Source organism: Anopheles coustani, chromosome 2 (assembly GCF_943734705.1).
Source record: "Anopheles coustani chromosome 2, idAnoCousDA_361_x.2, whole genome shotgun sequence".
Taxonomy (NCBI): domain Eukaryota; kingdom Metazoa; phylum Arthropoda; class Insecta; order Diptera; family Culicidae; genus Anopheles; species Anopheles coustani.
The window spans coordinates 44774631-44787397 of NC_071289.1; the positions used below are offsets into that span (position 1 = coordinate 44774631).

The window sequence follows — 12767 nt, forward strand, 5'->3', positions numbered from 1 at the left end:
TGAGATAACTAGGCTTAAAGTTGAAATTGATGACTGTACGGATACTTTCTTGTCAGACTGTACATATCGTCCGGTTCGGAAGGCAATCAGGGGAAATGTTCAGAAATCGTCCGACGCCTCCTCTGGTTCGTGCTGGCAAACAGCGACCACGGATCGTAGCAGGCTCCTTCGATGTACGATGTGCAGCACCACTCCGTCATGCCCATTGAAAACACGTAGAATGCATTCATGTTTATTTCAAGCCGCTTCTTCCTCCTTGTCGAGACACTGAAATGTGTGAAAAGTGCGGACAAATCATCATCAGTAAGAACTCTCTGCTGTGGGTTCTTACACACGTACTTACTGTCTGGTGCGAGTTAACCCGGCCCCGGTTAACCACCCCGAGTCGGTCGATCCAAGCGCTGCTATCGGACACGGGCCACCGATGCTATGTTACACCCGGTAACAACCGATGATCGCCGTGATGTCCAACCGACACCGACCAACTATTAACACTGAGTTGCAGTTTCGCCCGCTAAGGGTCATCGTCTCATCCTGTTTCCTTTCCTGCCCTTTTTTGAAAGATTATTAAAACCATAAAACACATAAAAAAGTCATTTTTCAGGTGGGCCAAAACTGGTACACAGGTGGGCCATAAAAGAAGCAAAGCGGGCCAAAATAGCGACAAAAAGTGTGTTCGGATATTGATAATATTTCAGTAAAAACATCAAATAAACTCAAAAATATGAATTTTAATGCATGCTTAGATAGCTACTCTACATTTTCATACCCAGTTTACTGTAATATGTTCGGTACAATTAATGCAAAGATTTATTTTGTGGAGACCCTTCCCTTCTTCTTCTTCTTGGCGTAACGACCTCTTGGTCATGCCTGCCCGTTAAGGGCTTACGAGACTTGTTTCCCTGTTGTAGCACGTGGATAGTCAGTCCTCTCGTACAGGGGAGGGTCCGGTCTCGGTTGGGATTCGAACCCACGCCGTCGAGGTGGTGAGCCCCGGCGCTCATGGGCCGAGACCCTTCCCTAAGTGGGCCAAAATGGGTACTTATATCCATACCTATATCCATATTTGCCTATATTGTCATAGAACATTGCTGCGTTTGCCGTGCTGTGAATGGAACGCTATGTCATGACGTATTTTTTAAAGAACGGTGTGAAATGTGTGTGTAATGCTCAAATACAATGTATTATCTTAAATTTCGTTGAATCGCAATTTTTGATTACGTAGCAAATGTTTACGAAAGCCCCTGAGATCTCCACCGAAGAAAAAGGAGAAGATCAGCCTTGTGGTCTGTGAAATTTAAGAACAACTTGCATGAATCTGCGGAGCGAACTACCGCTTGCTACACATTAAAAGCCAAGCCTTTCGTAAGCTGCGTTCGCTATTTACGGTGATTACCCGATCCCAAAGGGTGTATGTGGCTCAACAAATGGGTACCTCAAAAAGTAACGTCCAATGTGTCAAGGCAAGATTGAATTTAAAATCGTAAAAATCGAAAGAGATGGCAAATCAGGCCGCATGCGTTAAATATCGGGCCCGGAAGCTGTACGACAAGCTGCTGTGCCGCCAATCCTCATTCATCAGCTCGACGATGAGTCGACCAAGACCAGACCAATTGAGATGTTTAGGGCGCTAACGAAAGCACACTTGAGAAAACATTTTAAAGCTGCGGAAAACATCGACAGTTTTCAAAAAAACTGTAAAACCGTTCAAAAGTGTCGAAAACCGTTCACGACAAGTCTGTGCTGAGCCATATCGAAGGCGACAGATCAAAAGTGCGATCATTAGCATACGATTAAATTTTTAAAATTTTTGGTTTTCGCAAATAGTCCAGAACAGAACCCAAAAACAATTTATGAAACAAAAATTCAGTTTCTAGAACAGGTTTTATTTTTTACCTAATTTTGAAATCGTGCTTATACTTTCGGGGACACCCTTTTTTTGCCAGTTCAGATTTTTCAAATTGTGAAGCACTATTTTGTTGCCAACATGTGGTAAAAAAGGAGCTTTTTTCGATAAAAATTTGGTTAAATGATTGCGATAAAAATACACAACTGTACGACCATGCCATGCTGTCGTATGCAGGAGAACGTTATCCTACAATACCATCACGCGCAGTTTGTAATGTTAAGTGCTGGAAAGTATTTGGCGATGCGCAGAAACATATTCTCAACGCATCAGAAAAATGTTTCAATCCCTTCCTTTCGAACTCTTTGAATGAAAGAAACTGTGTGGCACGTTCACGTTTTACTTTGTTTTATTTCGCCAAAGTAACCATCGACTACCAAAAACTCGTTCAGCGCTGGAAAAATTTCCCCTACCATCCTGCATCCATAGTATCCTTAGCAAAAGGATAGCAACAGTAGCTAGTTATACAGTTACAGCTTCCTTCACTAGTCCAGAAGCAGGTCGATTGAGATTTTTAAATAGCTCGTAGAATTCTTTTCAACATGTCCACGGTAAGCAAACTAGAAATACGCGGAATACGCAGCTTCGGAGTCGAGAGCGGCGATGTGCAGGTAGGTACGCCATCAAGCTTTAATCAGGGTTACCAATTTTCACAAGTGTGCGCTTGTTTATTGCCGGCAGAAAATCAACTTTCGTTCTCCGTTGACGCTAATCGTGGGACAGAACGGTTGTGGTAAGACGACGGTCATAGAATCCTGAAGTTCGGGCTGACCGGCGAGGTACCGCCGGGGACCAATCGTGGAATCGGGTTCGTGCACGATCCCAAAATCTTCAACACGGTCGAAAGTCTGGGCCAGGTGAAGCTGATGGTGAAGGACGTTACCGGCAACAGCGTGACGGCTATCCGGTCCGTGAAGATTACCCACAAGGGGACCAACCCAAAGTTTGAATCACTCGATTCCACCATAACGATGGAAAATGCTCAGACAAATACCAAAACAGAGATGACTCGCTCGAGGGTGGCCGATCTGAACAACGATATGTGCGATGCGATGGGCGTGTCGAAGGCTATCCTGAACAACGTCATCTTTTGCCATCAGCAAGATACCAACTGGCCACTAGAAGAGCCCAAGGAGCTGAAGAAACGTTTCGATGCCATCTTCGGTACGACTGAGTACAATGTGGCGATTGATAAGTTGACGAAAATGTCCAAGGTATACACCGAAAGGCAGAAAGAGAAACAGTGGCGAACAGAAGCTGACCAAACTGCGACAGACGGTTACTGATTTGGACAGCGACATTGAACCGATTCAGAAAAAGTTGGAACAGTTGGCCTTAGTTGAACGAGAGTATTCTTCGCTTATGGCTAAAAAGATTGAATTGTCATCCAAGTTAGTCTTTGTTGATGTTTCCCAATTCATAAAAATTATGTTGTATAATACATTCTTTTTTTCTTTATAGAATCAAAGGCAAACATGAGCAACAACGCCAGTTGAAATCGAAGATCAGCCAACTTTTCGAAGGGTCGTTGGAGGAACTTCAAGCTGAAATAATACTTTTCCAACAGACTTTCGCATCCAAGCGCTCCGACTTGGATATGGAAGAGTCCGCTCTGCAAAAATTGCGATCGCAAGAAAAGTCCTTGAAGCGCAAACTACAGTTAATGGGTGGAAAAAAAACGGCTGTTAGAGAAACAGAATCACGAGCGTGAACTGCAGGCAGACCGCGGGAAAAAATTGCGACGTTGAAGGAAAAGTTGAAGCTACAGTTGAACGATGATTACGGCGGTGCCAACTTGGATGCGGCCCTTCGTCCCGTTCGCGATGCACTGCAAAAGGAGGAAACTAACGTGCAAACGATGAGCAAAACATTCGACGAAGAGGATGTCAAGGCACAGAAAGCCATCGAGGAGCTGCGTGAAACGAAAGCATCCCTCGAGAACGAATGCCAATCGAAACGACGCCAGATGGAGCGTCGTTCGGTTGATGAGCTACAAACCACAATTTTGCTGAAAACCACGAAAACGGAGAAGCTTAAGCTTCAGGAATCGGGCCAGACGTTGGAGCAGAAGCGTACCAAGATACGTGAGCTGGAAGAACAAACAACCGCGCTAGAAGGTGAACTTCGGGCAGCGGAACAACGTCTGCAACGAGTGAAGGAACAGCTCACAAAAGAACAGGAACAGAAGCAGCGCACGAAAGAATCGAACGGGCAGAAGCTGCAAAAAGCTCGCAAAACACTGGAGGCGCTTAACTGGGAAGAAACTGAAATCATCCGGCTTGGTTGTGAGCTGGAGGAACTCGCCGTTTTGAATCTAACCACCAAGCTGAACCGAATGAAGGCCAACATTGACAAGGTGAAGGCTGAGCGATAACGAGTCGTAGCGTCGATTGAACCGAAAACAAAAACATCGAGAAGCTTAAGCAGGACACAGCGAATCCGCGGCTGCGAGAGCGTGACCTGCAGGACAATCGCGACTTGAAGCGGTTGATGCGCGAAACTTCGGTCATGGAAAGTGAGCTGGAGACGCTAATGAAGGGTATGGGCGAAATGGAGGTCGGAAATGTGCAGAAAGAACGTAACCGACTGTTGGACCTTCGCGATGGACTGCAGGCTAGGCGCAGCGAGCTAAATGGCCGGATCGGAGAACTGGTGCATCAATTGAACGATCTTCGGAAGGAGCTCACTAAAAGCGAGTTCCAGAACGCCTTGCGCAACTACAAGAAAACACTCTACGAATCGGTGGTGCTGAAAAAGATCAGTAGCGACATCAAGATGTACCGTGACGCTCACGAAACGGCCCTTCGCAAGTACCATACGGAAATGATGAAGACGATCAATCAGTCAATCTATTCACTTTGGCGAGACATCTACCGGGGCAACGATATCGACTACGTCCGGATCAACACGGAGGACGATGAGTCGGCGGAGCGGACAGGGCGGCGTCGCGTCTACTCTTACAGGGTGGTGCAGGCGAAGAATGACGTCGAAATAGACATGCGAGGTCGTTGCAGTGCCGGGCAAAAGGTCCTCGCCTCGCTCATCATTCGGTTGGCGCTTGCGGAAGCTTTTTGCAGCAAATGCGGCGTCATGGCGCTGGACGAGCCGACGACGAATCTGGACCGGGATAATATCGAATCGCTTTGCGAATCCCTGCGGGACATCGTGACGGAGCGCCAGTACGGGAACTTTATGCTCATTGTCATCACGCACGACGAAGAATTTGTGACGAAGTTGAAGAAGTTCGATACCTATTATCGCATTTCACGCAATGCCGAAGGTAAATCGGTCATCAACGAAGAACAGTTGTAATACCTGGATCTTCATTCTTACATTCTTTTCTATATTTACGGCATTCAAGACCCTGTATTACAGGTAATCCTCGCAGGTTATTTGTAATCGCAGGTCTGTATTGTTAATGTTAAATTTATGTTATTTCATTTGTTCTTTTATTATTCTTATCATTCCGTTTTCTAATCGCATCTAACGCTACGCTTTGAGTTACCAATAAATACTCTAAATCTACGAAAGAGGAATGTTTTTATGAAAATATAAATACACGCTTATCAAATCCGAACCCCTTACCGTTTTATTGAAATGTAATAATCTCGGGGTACTTCTTTTTTCGTACCTGGCCACCATAAACTTCCTAAGTTTTAATTTCTATTTATTTCATTTATAGATTCGATATTTATTTCGATACAAAATCAACAGCATGTTGTATTAAATCATTTAGTGAACTGAAGTTTGTCTGTTCGATGGCGTTAATGCTTCAAAGAGATTAAATTCCAATTATTGTTACACCATTCCATTAGTTGTTACACCAGTTATTCTTTGAATTTTGCTTTGCGAACAATAATATATAATATGATAGGCGTGTATTTATATTTTTATAAAAACATTCCTCTTTCGCAGATTTAGAGTATTTATTGGTAACTCAAAGCGTAGCGTTAGATGCGATTAGAAAACGGAATGATAAGAATAATAAAAGAACAAATGAAATAACATAAATTTAACATTAACAATACAGACCTGCGATTACAAATAACCTGCGAGGATTACCTGTAATACAGGGTCTTGAATGCCGTAAATATAGAAAAGAATGTAAGAATGAAGATCCAGGTATTACAACTGTTCATCCTTGATGACCGATTTACCTTCGGCATTGCGTGAAATACGATAATAGGTATCGAACTTCTTCAACTTCGTCACAAATTCTTCGTCGTGCGTGATGACAATGAGCATAAAGTTCCCGTACTGGCGCTCCGTCACGATGTCCCGCAGGGATTCGCAAAGCGATTCGATATTATCCCGGTCCAGATTCGTCGTCGGCTCGTCCAGCGCCATGACGCCGCATTTGCTGCAAAAAGCTTCCGCAAGCGCCAACCGAATGATGAGCGAGGCGAGGACCTTTTGCCCGGCACTGCAACGACCTCGCATGTCTATTTCGACGTCATTCTTCGCCTGCACCACCCTGTAAGAGTAGACGCGACGCCGCCCTGTCCGCTCCGCCGACTCATCGTCCTCCGTGTTGATCCGGACGTAGTCGATATCGTTGCCCCGGTAGATGTCTCGCCAAAGTGAATAGATTGACTGATTGATCGTCTTCATCATTTCCGTATGGTACTTGCGAAGGGCCGTTTCGTGAGCGTCACGGTACATCTTGATGTCGCTACTGATCTTTTTCAGCACCACCGATTCGTAGAGTGTTTTCTTGTAGTTGCGCAAGGCGTTCTGGAACTCGCTTTTAGTGAGCTCCTTCCGAAGATCGTTCAATTGATGCACCAGTTCTCCGATCCGGCCATTTAGCTCGCTGCGCCTAGCCTGCAGTCCATCGCGAAGGTCCAACAGTCGGTTACGTTCTTTCTGCACATTTCCGACCTCCATTTCGCCCATACCCTTCATTAGCGTCTCCAGCTCACTTTCCATGACCGAAGTTTCGCGCATCAACCGCTTCAAGTCGCGATTGTCCTGCAGGTCACGCTCTCGCAGCCGCGGATTCGCTGTGTCCTGCTTAAGCTTCTCGATGTTTTTGTTTTCGGTTCAATCGACGCTACGACTCGTTCTCGCTCAGCCTTCACCTTGTCAATGTTGGCCTTCATTCGGTTCAGCTTGGTGGTTAGATTCAAAACGGCGAGTTCCTCCAGCTCACAACCAAGCCGGATGATTTCAGTTTCTTCCCAGTTAAGCGCCTCCAGTGTTTTGCGAGCTTTTTGCAGCTTCTGCCCGTTCGATTCTTTCGTGCGCTGCTTCTGTTCCTGTTCTTTTGTGAGCTGTTCCTTCACTCGTTGCAGACGTTGTTCCGCTGCCCGAAGTTCACCTTCTAGCGCGGTTGTTTGTTCTTCCAGCTCGCGTATCTTGGTACGCTTCTGCTCCAACGTCTGGCCCGATTCCTGAAGCTTAAGCTTCTCCGTTTTCGTGGTTTTCAGCAAAATTGTGGTTTGTAGCTCATCAACCGAACGACGCTCCATCTGGCGTCGTTTCGATTGGCATTCGTTCTCGAGGGATGCTTTCGTTTCACGCAGCTCCTCGATGGCTTTCTGTGCCTTGACATCCTCTTCGTCGAATGTTTTGCTCATCGTTTGCACGTTAGTTTCCTCCTTTTGCAGTGCATCGCGAACGGGACGAAGGGCCGCATCCAAGTTGGCACCGCCGTAATCATCGTTCAACTGTAGCTCGTGATTCTGTTTCTCTAACAGCCGTTTTTTTTCCACCCATTAACTGTAGTTTGCGCTTCAAGGACTTTTCTTGCGATCGCAATTTTTGCAGAGCGGACTCTTCCATATCCAAGTCGGAGCGCTTGGATGCGAAAGTCTGTTGGAAAAGTATTATTTCAGCTTGAAGTTCCTCCAACGACCCTTCGAAAAGTTGGCTGATCTTCGATTTCAACTGGCGTTGTTGCTCATGTTTGCCTTTGATTCTATAAAGAAAAAAAGAATGTATTATACAACATAATTTTTATGAATTGGGAAACATCAACAAAGACTAACTTGGATGACAATTCAATCTTTTTAGCCATAAGCGAAGAATACTCTCGTTCAACTAAGGCCAACTGTTCCAACTTTTTCTGAATCGGTTCAATGTCGCTGTCCAAATCAGTAACCGTCTGTCGCAGTTTGGTCAGCTTCTGTTCGCCACTGTTTCTCTTTCTGCCTTTCGGTGTATACCTTGGACATTTTCGTCAACTTATCAATCGCCACATTGTACTCAGTCGTACCGAAGATGGCATCGAAACGTTTCTTCAGCTCCTTGGGCTCTTCTAGTGGCCAGTTGGTATCTTGCTGATGGCAAAAGATGACGTTGTTCAGGATAGCCTTCGACACGCCCATCGCATCGCACATATCGTTGTTCAGATCGGCCACCCTCGAGCGAGTCATCTCTGTTTTGGTATTTGTCTGAGCATTTTCCATCGTTATGGTGGAATCGAGTGATTCAAACTTTGGGTTGGTCCCCTTGTGGGTAATCTTCACGGACCGGATAGCCGTCACGCTGTTGCCGGTAACGTCCTTCACCATCAGCTTCACCTGGCCCAGACTTTCGACCGTGTTGAAGATTTTGGGATCGTGCACGAACCCGATTCCACGATTGGTCCCCGGCGGTACCTCGCCGGTCAGCCCGAACTTCAGGATTCTATGACCGTCGTCTTACCACAACCGTTCTGTCCCACGATTAGCGTCAACGGAGAACGAAAGTTGATTTTCTGCCGGCAATAAACAAGCGCACACTTGTGAAAATTGGTAACCCTGATTAAAGCTTGATGGCGTACCTACCTGCACATCGCCGCTCTCGACTCCGAAGCTGCGTATTCCGCGTATTTCTAGTTTGCTTACCGTGGACATGTTGAAAAGAATTCTACGAGCTATTTAAAAATCTCAATCGACCTGCTTCTGGACTAGTGAAGGAAGCTGTAACTGTATAACTAGCTACTGTTGCTATCCTTTTGCTAAGGATACTATGGATGCAGGATGGTAGGGGAAATTTTTCCAGCGCTGAACGAGTTTTTGGTAGTCGATGGTTACTTTGGCGAAATAAAACAAAGTAAAACGTGAACGTGCCACACAGTTTCTTTCATTCAAAGAGTTCGAAAGGAAGGGATTGAAACATTTTTCTGATGCGTTGAGAATATGTTTCTGCGCATCGCCAAATACTTTCCAGCACTTAACATTACAAACTGCGCGTGATGGTATTGTAGGATAACGTTCTCCTGCATACGACAGCATGGCATGGTCGTACAGTTGTGTATTTTTATCGCAATCATTTAACCAAATTTTTATCGAAAAAAGCTCCTTTTTTACCACATGTTGGCAACAAAATAGTGCTTCACAATTTGAAAAATCTGAACTGGCAAAAAAAGGGTGTCCCCGAAAGTATAAGCACGATTTCAAAATTAGGTAAAAAATAAAACCTGTTCTAGAAACTGAATTTTTGTTTCATAAATTGTTTTTGGGTTCTGTTCTGGACTATTTGCGAAAACCAAAAATTTTAAAAATTTAATCGTATGCTAATGATCGCACTTTTGATCTGTCGCCTTCGATATGGCTCAGCACAGACTTGTCGTGAACGGTTTTCGACACTTTTGAACGGTTTTACAGTTTTTTTGAAAACTGTCGATGTTTTCCGCAGCTTTAAAATGTTTTCTCAAGTGTGCTTTCGTTAGCGCCCTAAACATCTCAATTGGTCTGGTCTTGGTCGACTCATCGTCGAGCTGATGAATGAGGATTGGCGGCACAGCAGCTTGTCGTACAGCTTCCGGGCCCGATATTTAACGCATGCGGCCTGATTTGCCCTCTCTTTCGATTTCTTTTGGTTTTTGTACGATTTTAAATTCAATCTTGCCTTGGCACATTGGACGTTACTTTTTGAGGTACCCATTTGTTGAGCCACATACACTCTTTGGGATCGGGTAATCACCGTAAATAGCGAACGCAGCTTACGAAAGGCTTGGCTTTCAATGTGTAGCAAGCGGTAGTTCGCTCCGCAGATTCATGCAAGTTGTTTTTAAATTTCACAGACCACAAGGCTGATCTTCTCCTTTTTCTTCGGTGGAGATCTCAGGGGCTTTCGTAAACATTTGCTACGTAATCAAAAATTGCGATTCAACGAAATTTAAGATAATACATTGTATTTGAGCATTACACACACATTTCTCACCGTTCTTTAAAAAATACGTCATGACATAGCGTTCCATTCACAGCACGGCAAACGCAGCAATGTTCTATGACAGTGATGTCAAACTCGTTTCACCTTGCGGGCCGCATTTCCTCCCAAAATTGGTTCGCGGGCCGCATTTTCTCCCAAAATAGGCTCGCGGGCCAAACCATATAATTGATTGGAGTGATGAAAATATGTTCTTATCAATGTGGTTTTATCTTAACAGTCAATCATGTTTTACATTTTCACATTTTTTTCATATTATATTACTTCTTATAAAATTTACAAATTTTGAGTAAAAGAGAGGGTTTGTTGCTCAATCGTTTTCCAAATTTTAACGAATTCAAATCAAGTTTATTGAAATATATGTTGCAGTTCAACACTATTGTGTATTTTGTTAATGATTTTAGAAAAGTAAAGATATATAATTACAATAGCTAACTTATTGCTCCGCATTTGTTATTTTGTTTGGAATGGTCTTGTAGTTCATCTCGTTTGTTTTCTATAAACACTATTTATCCACTTGTCTAGAAAAATCTGTGTAAAACCTTTGCTGCAAAGTTGCATATCACTTTCTTATTGAAATTGTTTAAATTGACATTCGTTCAGTTCTCTTGCAATTCGCAGTTCGTGAAAAAATTTACATTAAATATTTTGGTATTTGCTATAAGCCAATACTCAAGGATCCAAACTTTCGATGTAATGTTTCAAAGGCGTCGCGGGCCGCACCCAATGTTCTTGCGGGCCGCATGTGGCCCGCGGGCCGCATGTTTGACATCCCTGTTCTATGACAATATAGACAAATATGGATATATCACCAATATTGGATATAATGCATGTGAAATATTAAATCTTCGGCGGCAAATCAAACAAATAGTCACCTACCTTCTTAATTTATGTTCGGCAGTGCACCCTACATGGGAAGTATGAAATTGGCAATATGTAGCTGTAAATATTGAGTTGCTGTGCTGAAAAATAGACGGAAGGGAGAGAGAGGGTATGACGGGTGGACGGGAGAAAGCTCCACAGCGGGAGTTTAAATAGTCATGCAGTTCAAACCAGTCGAGCAGAACGTTGGTTGAGTGAGAAATGAGCATGAGCGAGACGACCCAGGCTCGCTCACAGCTGCCCGGCGCTGGCTCACGCTCACCACTGCGACCACCGTTTGAGGTTTAGCCCTTTTCAGTCTTCAAAACATCTAGCGCCAGAACAGGCGTGTTGAAAAGTGTAAAGTGTTTTTCCAAAGTTCATGGTGCCCAATGAGAAACTTAAAGGAGAAAAGCGCATCCATCAACAAGTCCGCGACGGCGTCAGCTCATGGACGATCTGGTCCGTAAAACGGATCAGAAGTTTGATCGTTTGGAAAGATCTTGGAATCGGTAAGTAAACAGTGTGATAGAGCAACATCATGACCGTTAATACAGCGATTCGTTAATTCATTTCCTTTAGGGCTCTTTCCACGATGCGAGTATGGTAGTGAGTATGGTAGTGAGTATGATGAGTGACGGGTGCTCCGACACTCATCATACTCACCAGGCACCCATTTTCATACTCACTACCATACTCACCATTCCCGGCATCGCCGGGAGTATGGCCGATACCCAGGACGACTGTCACCATATCCCATACCATACTCACCTGGCTTCGTCCACACGGAAGCATACTCACCCATATACGCTGCGCGTTTTTGACATCTGTCAAAAACTCACTACTAGAAATCCGGCCCATACTCGCTGTGTGGAAACGGCCCTTTGTTTGTTTCGTTCAACAGAAATAACAAAGGAGGAAGAAGCCGCCCTTAGTGTTCCGGGAGAGAAGAGTGTAGAAGAAGAATCCAAATTTAATAAAGAATAGACATTTCCGCGTCGACGGATTGCGCAGAACACAACACTGTTTTCTCATTTGATATCCGAAACGCATTATATAAATGTGTGCATGCCAATATGGTGAAATGACACGCACACCTTCATAACCCCCTGTTTGACACTAACACCACCACAAAATAACCGATTGAATGTTGCACCCCACCCCCTTTTTTGGTGCAACACTTTGTCTTGTTATCCATCAAAAAAATTAACTAACAACATGGTAACAATATGTTAACAAGATAAAATCCGCCAGTTGGGATGTTACACAAAAACATGCAACTTAATCGCTTGGTCACTGTTAATGACGCCGGTCATATTTTAGTACCTTTTATTACATGCTAAAAATGTGACGAACAACTGTAATGAAAACACAAAGAAATTCCATGCGCATATGTTTATTTGATGCTGCGCGAAAATATAACAAAGATAATCATACGGTGCGATCGGTTGTCGCCACACCAGTGTGGCAAAACAAGAATCAGCTGGTCCTATTTACAAGGTCCACCCGCGTGCGTTATACACATGTGTGTACCAAGCGACGCGTGCGTGTACCGTCACGCAAACACCAAAGCGATGAAAGAAAACCCTAGTTAAACCCGAGGGTGAACAAGAATCTCGGTGGACTACTGGAACAATTCGAGGTTAACATCCCACACGCTTCGGACTGGCAGAATCAAATGGTATGTAAAAACTTTAATAACAAAGACAAATATATACATCTCCCAACTGGCGAATTTTGTCTCGTTATCATATCGTTACCATCTCGTTTGTTAATTTTCGATCTCCATAACGAGACAAAGTGTTGCACCAAAAAAGGGGGTGGGGTGCAACATTCAATCGGT

General features: G+C 44.2%; 2 pseudogenes; one reads left to right on the forward strand and one right to left on the reverse strand.

The window, feature by feature from the left end:
- The first annotated feature begins 2448 nt into the window (after positions 1 to 2448).
- Positions 2449 to 5218, forward strand: LOC131264445 (DNA repair protein RAD50-like; annotated as a pseudogene).
- An 813-nt stretch (positions 5219 to 6031) lies between these two features.
- On the reverse strand, positions 6032 to 8745 carry LOC131264446 (DNA repair protein RAD50-like; annotated as a pseudogene).
- Positions 8746 to 12767: the final 4022 nt, after the last annotated feature.